Source organism: Opisthocomus hoazin, chromosome 11, assembly GCF_030867145.1.
Source record: "Opisthocomus hoazin isolate bOpiHoa1 chromosome 11, bOpiHoa1.hap1, whole genome shotgun sequence".
Classification (NCBI taxonomy): domain Eukaryota; kingdom Metazoa; phylum Chordata; class Aves; order Opisthocomiformes; family Opisthocomidae; genus Opisthocomus; species Opisthocomus hoazin.
This window is the reverse complement of record NC_134424.1, coordinates 24,174,876-24,189,848: the sequence shown is the minus strand read 5'-3', so window position 1 is coordinate 24,189,848 and position 14,973 is coordinate 24,174,876. Positions and strand designations below refer to the sequence as shown.

Genomic DNA, 14,973 nt, shown 5'->3' with positions numbered 1-14,973 from the left:
ACCTCAGAAAGCCTTCTTTTCCTTTTGTCTGTGACCCCACCCCTACCATACACACAATTTATCAACTACATTCAAACGTTTCCCTCCTTTCCCTTTTCTCCCTCTCCCATCAGGAAGCCAACACACCGAGGGCTCCAGCCAGACCCCCCGGGACCTCAGCAGCGCGCTTGCAGATCACGATGGGCTCTTGCCTTTTTTGGACATTGGGTGAAGTTCTTTGCTGCTGCACAGCAAAAGGAGATGCTAATTCAGGCAGAGCACGCATTGGACCAAATTCTGATCTCAGACACCCACACAATTCCTGTTGTAAGTCACATGTGTGCACATTTCTGACAGCAGGATATGCCCACTTGCGCTCTGTCTTCATGCATCAGCAAGAGTGGTGTGGCTGCCTTTTTAATAGAAGCAACAGTGCAAAGAAATTATTTTTAAAAGCTTGGGGGTGTAGGCGGACTGATAATGTGTCTCCAACTGAAACCCAATGGTTAAAAGAAGACAGTTAAGCAAACCAAAGATACAAAAACAATTTTAGTCTTCTCTCACTTAAAAGGGTTTTTAAAAGAATGGCTTGTGTCCAGGGCAGCTCTCTACGTTTAATATGAGTTGAGGGACATATTTCAATTTGAAATTAGCTATGGGGAAGTTCTATAATTTACTCAAATGGTCATACAGAAGAGCTTCAGCACCAGCTCAATTGTTATTATTTAAGCTTAAGGGTAATAGATAATTGGCATGTGGAAAAGCAGTACAGTGTAAAGGTGTACCTGGAAGTCAACACTACTCCAAGTGTTGAGAAGAAATACCTACCTACATTTTTTTTTCTTTTTACATGGGAAGAAATAAACAAATATGGTCTTATAAATAACTTCACCAGATTGTCTAGAATATACCATGTGTGAATATACAATATTCAGATCATAATTCTTAAAAGACAGAAAGATAACGCAATCAGAAAGACGTGAATTTGACATTTGGTTTTGCTGTCACACCCTCAGATATCATAGCAGGTTGGCTTATTTTCTTTTCCACATTCCTAGTTTCACCTGGGTACTGGCTACTAGAAATCATTATTTATTTTCCCAATTTAAGTAATTTCAGAGTGTTAGAGAAGCAAAATAACATAACTGGGAAATAAGATATACTGTTGCCTGCTTCAAAAAATACTGCCAGCAATAGAAATGTGTGTATTTTTACAGAGACTGCTTCTCAAAAGTATTAACATTAATTTAAAGGAAGATTTGAGAGCATTTAAAAACCTGATCGGGTAAACGGATCAGACCATAAGAGATCACACCACACAACTTAAAAAATGGGAACATTACATAAGAAAAAAGCTGAAGTAAAAACCTGTACGAATGGAGACGAGGTGTCCAACCAAAAAAATCGAATAAATGAAAAAAGGTACACTCATGAACAGAGAACTCCAGACAAAAAGAGACTGGAGCTGCGTGATGAGTAAACAGGAAACTGGAGACAGAAGAGACAGAATGGAAGGAGTTTGTTGCCATATGTGAGAGCAGTTACCCTAAATTACTTCTTTGTTCTGAGCTAAGATCAGCAGCTTTAATAACTTAGTTCAGAGAAATAGGCTAAATTCTTAAAACCAGTAACATTTTTTCCCCATTTGTAGTAATCTTCTGAAAATATAGAGAGAAACAAAAGTCATCTTGCTATCTTTTTTCCTTCCAATAATCACAATGAAAGTTAGAATTTTACAATGCATCTAGCATTACAATATGGAATATTAAATATGAAATTTTGCTTTTCCCATCTAGGGCACTTGTTGTTGTTATGCTTTCATTCCAAATACACTACTGCAATTTAGATGCAAAGTTGTTCTATCCCGCCTGCAAAAACGTCCTTGAAGAACAAAGCCTCCAAGTCACAGTCTACAAAGCAAGTCAAACAAGCCATTTTTCCCCAAAAAGCTCTTTTGCTGCAGCTTCCATATTGTCTCAGTAGTGATCCATCTATTTCTAGGAGTGAAATTATCAGAGCTATTCTCCAGTGAGTTGAAACTTTTGTGGTCTATCTGGAAGAAGTAGCTGCAAAAGTTTTTCAATCACATTTAAAATGGCTCACTATGTTCATTTGAAGCAGGTGTAAATGATTATTGAAAAAACAAATTATGGAAAACCAGCTGTTACTGAAAATGTAACTTCAGTTGTGACTCACTTTGTACTGTATACTCTAAAACAAGGGGTGATGATAAGAAAATCCGGCTTTCTGTGCTTTCTGATACACTTTATTATCTGTATGTTATTACACGTTATCCTTAAAAGAATCAGGTTTTCAGTGATTTATAATATAAGTTGAATTATCTACAATGCCTACTAAGAGCAAAAAAAACCAGCAAAGAGTCTAACTCCACAGAACACAGATTACTTTTTACATGTGGACACTTTGTAGCTAAGCATATTTGAGCTGGAATAAATTAAATACAAAATAAATTTCAATCATAATTTGCCAACTTCATCAGATTTTCTGTCCTACTATTCTACCCCTATTTTTTGCACTTCGGTAACCTAATTGAACCTGTACTACTTCAGGTTCAATTGCTGGACCAAAGAACAGTACACAGTACAAGGAAAGGTCCACAGGACAAATAAACATATAAAGGGCTGATCTGGCGCAAATGTTGGAAATTTTCAGATGAATCATAGGATCATTTAGGTGGGAAACGACCTTTAAGATCATCGAGTCCAGCTATTAAAGGCTGAAAGTAGGAAAGTTACGATTAAATTTACTTTAGTTCCCTAACACAACAGTGGGCTGCCAGGTTATAGTCCACTAACCTCTAGTACTAGTACTAAACCACTACATTTTATTAACTACTAGTATATATAAAACTCAAATACCAGAAATCAACACAATGTCCTCTACATATTTCCAAGATCGCATTTCTTTGCGAACACAACGATGCATAGGGTAAGAAAATACTAATAATTAAGTTCACAGAGTAAAATCTTATGTTGAAAAATGAGTTTGATGGCATCTGATACATGTCACATTGAAGGGATGTTTCTATATTAACTCATACTGATGCAAATACAAGTAAGCATACCGTAGTACGCAAATGTGCTATTAATACAATATTACCATACGTTACATACGTGTGATGGACTCCTTGAAGAGCATACTCTTTCAGTTCTGCTCTGCTAACACTCAGGACTCAGAGCCATAAACAGGAATCACAATTGCTATTACAAGACAAATAATAAAGATTACATTTTGAAAACCAATTCACAATAACTGTGCAGCCTGCTGTAGGTGACCCTGCTTCGGCAGGGGGGTTGGACTGGGTGACCCACAGAGGTCCCTGCCAACCCCTACTATTCTGTGGTTCTGTGAACTGTTACTTGAGCATCAACTAGTTACAGTCTGAGCGAATAAGAAGTCTCAGCACTGTGGAAATACTTTTAATTATTTTTTGAAGCATATTAAAGCCATCAACCAACAACACCCCTTAAAACTGCCCTTTTTTAATCAATTTTATTTTGTAACAAAGAATTTTTTAGCAGTGAGTATTTATATCCTAAATTAGAAATACAACGTTTCTGGCTGCTTTGTGTTTTGTTCCTGACCCAATGTTATTTTTCCTCCATTTCTGATCCAACCAGCTATTTAAATTCACCAGGATGTTTGCACGTTTCCTAATTCACTTTATATGTTAGCTAGCACATTCTTTTTTATTACTTTTTTTTTTTGCATTCAGCACTTCATATGAAAAAGCAAATTCTATACTGTAAGTGTTGAGTCAGCAGTGCTCAGCAGAAGCCCTGTTGCCATTCTATAGAATGGCAAAGAATCTCCACAGAAGATACCACATCTCCTGCCACGAGAGGCTACAATATGACAAAAATGAGAGCGCTTGTGTATTGATAATGAAGGGTTTCAAGCACACAGTGGGCAGAAGTCCTAACATACTTGAAAAATATTTAACTGAACAATAATGGAGCAATGCCAAATACTAAAAGTTACCAAAGATAATTTTAATTGTTGTAGATATAATAGTGTTCAATGACAGCTGTTTTGGAACAAAAAGGTTATTTCCTGCAAATTATTGCAATATTTTTCTCCCAAAATAGCCCCTGATTCACTGCTAAAGTTACCTGGCATCCTCTTATGGTTAGCACAGACTAAAAACCAGTTGTTGACTTTATTTTTTAAGAGTCTCAAGATCTTAAATGCAAAAAACAATTTATTTAAAAGATTAACAAGAGCCAGTTCAGAAGAGCAGCTGACAAACCAGTGGAACTATTTGCATGAGTGAAACATGAGGACTTTAATATAATAGCTATTTCAAGCTGCATTGCCTGACCATATTTTATTTTCTTGTACATCTGCAAAACAAAATTCAGCGATCAATAAGTATTAAAGTCACTGCTTCTCTACCCAGCAAAACTCCATGCATGTTGGCCGCACATTTTTATGATGAAGATTTAATCACACAGTAAGCAGATACTGTTTATGCAGTAGAAACTGGCATCTGACCCCTCTGAGTTTAGCATATGTGTACATTTACACACAACAATATTCAAAAATACTCTGCTACAAATATTTATGCACTTTTTTACTACGCTGCTGTCAGTAGTCTCACACCACTGCCTGTGGATCCATGTGTAGAAGTTAGAAGTCAAGAGTTTTGTGTGTATTTTGTTGGAGTATATCTTGGTGGTCACAACTTCCATGAAGAAAGAAGCCTCTGCAATACAATTTGTGAGATGTAAGAAAAGGATGCTTCCATTTTATTGTAATGCCAACTCCTCCTCCTGGTGATTCTTTCAGAAATAACATTGCTGAAATGACATAATTCTAGGATGTTGAGCATTATAATAAGATATATTAATCACAGGGACAAACAAGAAAATGTTTTATTTAGTCCTTGGTCTTCTCATTGAAAGCCATGCAACCCACTTGCTCTAAAGACTAATGACGGTATTTCAGTTAACATAATTCAATCTATAGGTTAGTCTGAATGCCATCTAATTCTCTTTCAGCCTTTACTATCTATGTCTGCCCTAAAGAATTACAAAATGTTTAAAACATTTGCAAGCATCTAACTATATAAACCTAATTTACCAGACATTTGCAAGGCATACCAATCTCCTTGGTTTAAAACTCCCCAGAGTTTCCGTCAGCAACAGAAACAAAAGTTGTGGCAACATGAACGTGAGATCCATGCCACTGTGACTGAAATGCTGAGAAACTAATCCTCAAGGCTAGGCAGTATACCAGGAGATGCTCTGGATTCCGTGACTTTCCCTGGGATTTAGTAGCTGTTTTTCTACAGAATCATAGTTTAGTTGACCGACAGTATTTCCTACATCTATCTGGAGCACCCTGGAGATTAGGGTAAAATATGTAAAAAGCAGGGATTTTAAAAATAGTATTTAAAATTAATTCCATCACAACAATGTATAAAACCTATAAAACAGGACAAAGGTTATAGGAAATGGAAGTACCAAGAGATCTTCACATAGTCCTCCAAAAGAAACAATGGGAGGGGAGGAATTAATTCTTGTTTAACAATTATGAGGGAGTAAATACCACAAAGCTACCTTTCTCACACTCTTACAAAGAAAACTCAGCTATTTTCATGAACAAATATCTAACTGGAACCTGCAAACAAAGTTCTCTGGATGCTTTAAGTTAAAATTTGCACTTTTGAGTTTTTAAGTCATCTTTATTCGAATCAACGAGTTGCTGTGTGAGAAAGACACAGCAAATTACACAAAAGGAATTACATTAGGAATATAGGCTTTGACCTGCTGATAGAGTCATATACAACGTCTTTTATGGGCATAAAATAATTATATAAACACTACTGGCTTCAGTCTCCCAGTGCTTTAGCAATGGAAGTATTATTTCCATTTTATATCTGAGTAAAATGAGGCACAGCTAAGTGATTTCGGCAGTGCCCACAGGAAGTCAGAGGCACAACCAGGAACAGAACCCTGCCCTCTCAGCAGCTAGTCCCATGCTTTAACCACAAGACTAGCCACCTCCTTCCCAGCTTGCATTAGCACAACTCCAACTCTTGGTTGCATCAGCTACTAATTTAAGATGTCTAAGCACGTACAATTGTAGAAATCTGAATTTCTGAAGTTGAGTAAGTTACATTCATAAAGGATAAACTGGTTTTAAAGGAGAGTCAAAATGACCATAATTTTTGGTTCCTTTAAAATGATTCCTTCAGAAATAAATTTCTGAGAGCTTGAGGAATCTGACGGATAGCAGTATATGATTGAGCTCTTTATTCCTTTACATTCTTTGGCCTGTTATCTGTGTGTGATATGCAATTTGGGCCCATTTGATCAGAATGGGACCAGAACATGAAGATAATATCCAATTATGAAAGAACCAGACAATCCTAAAAAGAAAGTTATTCTCTTCAAGAGAGAATGAAATCAGAGAAGTCAAGAGTTGGGGAGAGACCAAAGATCATGAAAAAACCAGAGGTAGGCAGCCTGGTGTGATCTTGGCTTTACTGTATTTAAAGCAGGCGTGATTTGGATTTTGTTCTCTTTTTATTTAAGCCTCAAAGTTCAGGAAAAGGAGGGTCATTTTTAGTTTAAAGTGTTCTTGTTCTGATCCGCTCTACAGTTATCTGTGAAAAATCTGCATTATGCCTAGTCCTATCACTTCTGCTGGATCCGAGGCACAACATGGTTATTGCAGGATCACGATACTGGAGTGCGATCTCCAGAGTTTGGAGTCATACCAAGGGGTAGATCTCTACCATCACTTAAAGAAATGCAGTTTACACTATAGGTTTTGCCATATATCTGTATAAAACACCACTGATAGCAGCTGAAACTTCTGATTTCCTTCAAGTAAAAGCGTGTATACATAGAATGTGAAAATTGAATATCGGGGTGTGGTGGAATATTATGAAATACTTTTTACAAACATATCTGCCCAGACCAAAAAGTGCCAATAAAGACAGAATAAGATACGCTAAGACAAAGTTCTTGTTATCAATAGAAGAACAGCCGATATATAAATTAAAAAATTACATAACTCAAGAGAAAGTGCACAGGGTAAAAAGGCAGCAATACAATAGTTTCTTAGCTTACTTAAACTCCGTTACTTGAAACCAATTTCCACAATCAGAACTTGTTCCTCTCACTGCTAGATTTATAGTCACTCTGCTAATGTAGGAGATTGCCCTCTAGATGTTAAAAGTTTGGCTAGATACTTTGTCATTCTATCCAGAATACTGAGATGGGACACACTGTGTGATCTGTGATTTTAAACTTCTGTAACGCACCTAGAGACTGAAAGCATAGACACAATGGAAACATCAAATAGTTAAGTGAAAGCTGGGACTAGCCTATTTGCAGAGAGAGGAAGAGGTGTAACTCTTTCACCTCTACATCCTTCTAAGATTTCCACCCTTTTCCAGCCACTCATAAAAATCACGTCTCATAGACAGAGTGTCTTTACTATATTCATTGTTCTAACCTTGGATCAAACCATAAAACCCTACCTGGCACACCTGAGAGCCTATTGCTCAAAAATCCATACATCAAGATGGAAGAGAAATAAAAACATTCAAGGGGGGTATTGGTCTACAGTAAGACTCTTATCCATCTTGAGATTCCACAAAGTACTCTTTGTCATTTCAATGGGGCTATTTAACCTGCTTCAAATTTTCCTAATAATTAAAATTAATAATATACACTCAGTAATAAGTGTACGCAGAAATAAGACATTTTTTCAGATGCATCAAACTCTTCAAAAAGACTTACCATGAAAAACAGCATGATTAAAAGTAATATAAAATGCAATTCTTCTACATGAAAAGAACTAAGTAACGCTTTTATATCCAATACGAAAAAACAAAGTAAAACTGATCTTTTGTGAAGAGAAGTTATCATCTAATTTTAAACCGGAGCTGATGCTGAGAGGCCCTTTTCTGCTTCTCTTTGACTTCAGGGAAGAATTGTCCGTGACTCAGGAAGGCCTGAGCCTGACATTCTGATGTCGTATCGCTTAAAGGCCCCAGCCAAACTTAGGAATTCTCTCCGATAACCAGGGGAGAAAGTCCGCGTGTTCAAAAACTGTGTAGTCAAATAATGCAAACAAAAGCTGTGTGAGAAATTGATAATTTCTTTGTTATGACCATTTCATTACTGTATAAAGAAACTCTAGAATTAATTATAGAATAGATAATGTATTTGCAACCTATTTTATTACTTTACCAATACAAAAATGATTGGCTTTCTATGTTCCATGTGTGAAAAAAAACCCACTCTTTGTTGGTGAACAGATTAATTCAAATTATAAATACAGCATATTTTTAACTACCAAAGAAAATTTATGGGTTCTTCATCTCTTGATTCTTCAAATTAAGATTAGCTGTCTTTCTAAAAGAAACTTTTAATGAAGTACCAAATACTACCTAAAAATCTATGTTAAGTAGGAAATCAGACCAAGTAGTTTTCTTCCTTTCCTGTCTCAATCTGCTAAAACACGTATTTACAAAACCTAAGTGATTTGTACATAAGTCAATATTACTGTTTCTGCTTCATGTTTTATGAGTTCTGTTCAAAGGATGAAGTTGCTAAAAGAATATAATGCTTATAACAGAGATAAAAAGATATGGCATTTGCAATACTTCTCTGAAAGCTCTGCTTGGCTGATTTCTCTGGGCTGAGTTAGATATGCCCACTTCACCCACGCAACTTCATTTAAATCTGAACTATGTTTTGTATTTCTGCTTTACTGACGAACTTATTAAAAGTCTAGGCTCAAAGCACGAGTTTATAGTCACAGTCAGATGTTCATTAATACCTGCCAGTTTCTGGAACACTCCCAGTTTCATGGAGTTTTAAAAAATTTGCATGTTAAAGCCTAGATTTTTGGGAGGGCTTCTCTATTATTCAGACACTTAAACTAAATTGCTGTATTCTCCATCAGCTTGCACAGAGAACAGCGTTGTTTCTGTTCCCAGCAGAGCTACATCTGAAGTTTGTGGAGGTGTCCAGCCAAGATCCTTCATCTTTCAACTTTCTATTGAAACTTTACCTGAGATATTGCTGTTAAGTGGTTAGAAATATTAATAATTTAGGTATGTAAGCCTCTGTTATTGTTATTTCACCCCCATTTGCCCGTTTATGCATCCATGGCATCTTGAGCTAATTTTGAGGTTTTCCTTTAGTTGTTTTCAGTACCTGGCTCCTAATTCTGAGTCAGGGTATTACTAGATACTACTACAGTATGTTTAAAAAAAAAAAAAAAAAGAAAATAAAAAAACCCCTTACAAACAAGAGACTTCCACATTCCTAGGGCTAAAAGATTCAGATGGAGGGAAAAGCATGAATTGAAAAAAATTCCTTGATATGTAAGGCAGAAGTAACACTTCAAGCCTACACAAATAGACAGATAATTTGCATAAAAACTAACACAAGGCTTCGAGCCCCTACAGACAGAAAGATTGTTCTCGTAAACAAATAGCTGTAGGCGCTGTTAGTAGACCGGGTATTTTGAGTATTCAACTATAATCTGTAAATTACCCTCGGTATACAAATAATAAAGCAAATGCAGGCTCTCTTTCAAAATGCTTGATGACCTTAATGAGGCAAATTTAGGATCCTCCGAATCTTCTAACGATGTCCAAGAGATCGAGAGTTTTTACATGTAAATGGCTGTATCCTGGGGCATCTTGACTTAGAGGCTGGCTCTCTGCAGCCTGTTGATCCCACGCCTCTTTTCTTTCGCAGAGGCTCGGGGGGGGAAGCAGCAGGAGGTGACATGCTTGTCGGAACACGCTCTCCCTGGCGACCTACCGAGCGCAGCCCGCACCGCTTCCCCTGCGCGCCGGGAGGAGGAGCGGGGGGGAGTCTGTCGCCAGAGAAGGCGAGGGGGAAAAGAATTCCATTTACCTCTGTCGCCGCTCAGTATCTTTTCAGAAAGCCTCTGCTCCTGTCAGCGCAGGATGCAAAGCGGCGTGAGGTGACCGAGCCGGCTACAGGCAGCGCAGAGGGGAGCTCGCTGGAGAACGGGAACGCAAAAGAGAAAGCGGTCAGCGGCCGGAGAAGCTGAATTTTCAGTCACAGCAGCTCAGAGAGAGCAGAGATCAAACTCCAGGCCCGCGGTCCGCCCTCAGGTAGGCGCTGGCGATGCCGCCGGCGGGCGCGCACCCGGCGGGAGCCGGCTGGGGGAGCGGACCGGGTCCGCCGGGGCAAGGAGGGCGAAGCGGCGCCTGCTCCTCGCCCACCCGCTCCCCCTCGGCGCCCGGCTCTGCCCCGTCCCTCCCGGCGCGCCGCCCCGCGTCCCGCCGCCCCGCGCCGCCTCACAGCCCCCCGGCCCCGCCGCGGCCCCGCGCCCCGCTCCCGCCGCCGGCTCCCCCTCAGCGGCGGCCGCGTGGGCCGGGCGGGAGGCGGCGCCGGGCGGCGGGGGCGGTGCCTGGCCGGTGGGCCGGGCCGGGCGGGGGAGTTTATCCCACCAGAAGGGAACAGTTTCCCCCGCCGAGACTTGACAGCGCCGGGTCAGCGCGGGCTGCGGGGGGACCGTCCCGCGAGGTGAGGCGGGGAGAGCTCCGGGCTGCGGGGCGGGAGGGGGGGGGGGCGCCTCCGAAGGAAGGGGGGCTGGCGGGGGCTCGGAGGGACCGTGAGGGGAAGCGCGGGCGGCCGGGAGCTGCGCCCCGGGGAGGAGGAGGAGGAGGAGGAGGAGGCGGCGGGGATGCTCGGCGCGGCGAGGGAGGGAAGGTGGCCGTGCGGGAGCGGGGGCCGGGCTGCGGGGGCTTTTCCCGGAGCGGTGGGGAGAAGCGGAGCGCCCGGGGAACGCGGCGGGGCACGGCCCTGAGGGAGGCGGGCTGGCGGGCCGGGCTGCCGCCGGCTGCGGGGCCGGGCGGGCGGACCCCGGGGGGGGGGGGGGGGGGGGGGGGGCGGCAGGTGCGCGGCCCGGCGGGCGGCGAGCCCTGCCCCGCACGCAGCCTCCCGGCGGGCGGGAGCGCGGGCGCTGTGTCCATGGTGCTGTACGCGGGGCCGGGGCGGGGGGCAGCGGCACCCAGCGCCCGCCGGGGCAGGCCGACCCTCCGCACCGCGTCAGGGCAGCGGGGCGGGCGGGGAGGCGTCGGCGCTCACCTGGCTCCTGCGCTCCATGAATGAAAAGACTTCCCCCCCCCCCCCCCCCCCCCCCCCCCCCCCCCCGCCTTCCTCCCCTCCTCTTTTAAGTTTCTCAACCGCAGAAAGCCGGGGAGCCTTTCCCAGCCTGCAGCTACCGAGATGCTGTGTTGAAACGGGTTGTGTCTCGGTGGCGGTGCCCCAGGTTCGCAGGGGCGTTTTGTAACCTTCCTGGTGTCATTTCTCTCCAGGGCGCTCTGCAGCTGGAGAGGGCGAGTTCCTGTGGTGGTGGGGTAACTCTGTGGCACTGCGTGCTCCCCGCAATGCACTGCTGGCTTAACTGCGATGCACTTATTAATATCCGTGACGTGAGGCTGGTGTTTGATGAAAACCTCAGGACATTATCAGTTTCTCCATGTACTGTGGGCTCCAGGTTCCTTTAAGTCAGAAGGATCTGTTAGAATTAGCCTTGAAATCACTCAGGCTGTGGGCTAGCCTTGTATTCGTGATGTGCTGCCCCATCTCCAAACAAGCCTTTGCTGTGGAACGCGGTTGTAATGTTCCATTTAAAAATGAGTGTTCAAACCAAAAAAAATACATTTTTCTGGTACCTATTAGTCCATAATTTAATCAGTAATTTACTTTTTAAAAGGTTACTATGATTCGTTACTAGTTAACTAAAAATTCCCAGTGCACACCAAGTGACTATGACATACGATAGGGCTCTCCTTTGGAAAGAGGTTTCAGATGTTGTGCTCCCATTAATATCAGAAGTTGTTGCGCAAAGTCACATGTTTGACATCGTTATTCTCTTTGGCTGTCACAAAAAAAATTGCCGCAAAAGCTGCTTAGAGATTTAATTATGAGATTGTAAGAAGTCACTCTGAGCAGTGCGTTAAGGCACGCAGTACAATATAAGCATGGGCTTGTCACGGGGAGAGAGAGATGAAAAAATAGTTGGCATGGACTTTGAATGATAACCAATCAGAAATGTAATTTAAAGGTATTTTTATACAGGCAGCTTTTGAATTTGAATGTTCTTAGGCATCAGTTTTGTAAAACATCTCACTAACTGTTAGTGGTTCAGAGATTATAGATCTGTAAACAGCCTTAAGATAGTCTGTATTTCTTAGAAATGCCTCAATGTCAAATTCCTGGATAACACAATTTATTAAACATCAGCATTCAATGAAACTTCCATTACAATAAGGAATATAAAAATAATTCTTTTTCTCCTGATATGAATTTATATTTCATATCATTATCACCAAAAAAAAATGAAGGTGGCAAAATATTGGAGTTTAACTGAAGAATATTGAAGCTATGCCTTTTACTTTCTTTATGATACTGACAAAAACACCCACTATCAACACTGCTTCTAAATTTGACTCTTCCATTATTTTTTTTAAATAACCACAAGTCCATCTCTAAGTCGATAAAATAAATTTAAGTTCAGCTTCAATTATTATCAGTATAATTTACTACTTATAGCAATGGCTAATAAAATGAATTTTTGCAAGAAGTTATATTATAAAACCAAGAAAAAGTTTGAAAGTAGAACAAAAGCTGTCTTGTACAAATATGGACTAAATAGTCAAAAGTATACTTCATGATTTTTTTTACCTTGATAGCTGGGATCCTATTTTGTTTTGATCTTTTTACATAAAATCTAATCAGAATGGTGTTGAATATATTTACCAGCCATTTTTTTTTGTAGCCTGAGCGTGAGTTGGTCCTCATGCATACTTGATATTCAGAATTCAAGTTTCTTTTACTACCTTTTGTCACAATGATTATTCCTGTATTCTCCTCTGGCATGAAGTAAAACAGTTTCCAGTGCAGTTACTCAAGAGCAATTAAAATATAATTATAAATTCTCCATGCTAGGTTCTTTTGAAGTCGTGGAAACAATACTTTCCATTAGTTATTGCTACTAGCTTCATTTTTTAATCACTGATAGACTTACTGAATTTAGCATGATAATAGATGGTGAGTGCTAATTATTCCATGCTGTATTTCCACAATGATGTATATTTCTTTAACAGCAGGGATCTATTTTTCAGGTACTTGGTACCAAATGTTCTCTGTGTGTTAGTTAACTTTTTGTGAACTAACAAAAGAAAAAGTTAGAAATAATCCAAAGCGAAAGAACATTGTTTTACTCGGGTCCTACATATGCATGCCACAAACAGCAGCTGGGGGTTCCCATTAACAGGTCAGTTCTTGAGGATTTCATTTAACTGTTACAGAGTACTTGGGGGGGGGGAAAAAATGTCCCCCTCATCCCCCTTTTTCCCTGTGGAGGACGAATGAAAAATTTAAAAGCCGTAAGATTTGTCCTCAGATATTTAGATTCCCTTATGAAATGCAAATTGACTCTTACATTAAATGATGATGCTCTTACATTTCTTTTTTCTGTTTTTCCCCACCCCCTGCTTTTTTTAAAGAAGGATAGTCTGTCTGTTTCTCAGTTGTGCTTGCTTTCAGGTTCCAGTGACAAAGTATGTAGAAAATGCAAGCGCTAAACAAATTGTAACCCTAGTACTAGCACCTATGGTGAGTGGGGCTTGGGATACTTTCAGATCTTGCAGGTATAAGGAGATAAGAAGGAGAAAATATATGTGGCAACCATAGGGAAGACTGAGTTGTTACTTCAGCATCAGGTCTCCTACTGCAACGTGGACTTCTCTTTTACCTGTTGCTACAAAGATGTCAGCTGTTCTCACACCGCAAGGCAAATATAGAACTAAATCTTTTGTAGGCTTTTATTCTTTTAATTTCGGGGGCTGGAGGGGAGAGGGGGAGTGGGAAGCAAGGCCTAGTCTGCAGTCTTCGTATCTGAAAACTTTCGCAGAACTGAAGTCAATTTGATCAAGCTCACATTTTTCTCCCACTCCACCTACACCTTCCATTATATTATTTGGCGTGCTTGTCCTCTCCTGGAACACTTTCTAGAATTGAACTAAGCAGTTACATCATTCTTCGATTAAAATTCATGATACATGAACTGTATAGATGCTTTTAATTACCTATGTTGCAATATTACCTAGCAGCCTAGTCAAGGCTGGGGCCATCTGGTTACTCACTCAAATGAAAAGATTGTCTCTGTCCTTAATACTACAGGATCTGTGACACACGAACGCAAATAGTTACAAATTTACCACAGAGACACAATGTAGTCGTGAGACTGATGCAAAAATTTTAATTTAAAATTTCAGTGTTTTGATTTATGCTTACAATAGATTCTGATCTGCATCATGACAAATATAAAAAAAAATTAGGTGTATGTTGGATGATAAATCCCCAAATTTACAGAAAAAAAACCCTCAAATTCTAAGCAGCACTCTATTGTCTAAATACAGCTGGTTTTACTTGGCGTTTTCACTAGATTTCACTGGGAATAGAGAAAATATCCTGCTTAGAAACGAGCAGGGCAGTAACTACCTCAAAAGCCGGGTTGTGTGTTTCTGGACTCAACTAGCAGGTGATGTTTTGTGGACTTGCACAAGCCACCCCCTTCCCTCATGACTAAGCAGATCACCTCCATGCCATGCAGTCTGCACATTCAGGACAAAGTCTATGAATTGAAGTCTATGAATCCCAAAGTCTACTCTGCTGGTTGATAATTAGCAATTTAAAAAACACAAAGCTTACGTAGCTTTGTGTATGTATGTTCAGGCACAAGTACGCTTGATGAGAGCTAAGATGAACATAGATGTATGGTTATGTATGTACTTGTAGGGGACGTGTGTGCATAGGTAATGTATTAACCCTATGCTATAGAATGACTTCCGACTTATCTCGGAAATGCTGAGAGGCTAAGTATAACATCTGATAACACCGTATAATAAATATTGGAGAATATCCCAACAGAGAAATATGCAGAACATTCCATGATAGC

The 14,973-nt window shown here is 40.8% G+C and overlaps 1 protein-coding gene across 2 annotated transcripts in view; it reads left to right on the top strand.

Annotated features, from left to right (window-relative positions):
- The first annotated feature begins 10,023 nt into the window (after positions 1 to 10,023).
- The window catches only part of PPARG (peroxisome proliferator activated receptor gamma), a 65,951-nt gene continuing 61,001 nt past the window's right edge, over positions 10,024 to 14,973 (top strand). Inside the window, exon 1 of one of the 2 annotated variants that reach the window (XM_075433278.1) lies at positions 10,024 to 10,114. The gene's annotated coding sequence lies outside the window, so the exon portion shown is untranslated. Of the gene's footprint in view, positions 10,115 to 10,442; positions 10,530 to 14,973 lie in introns of those variants that run through there. The other variant, XM_075433277.1, reaches the window with a different exon arrangement.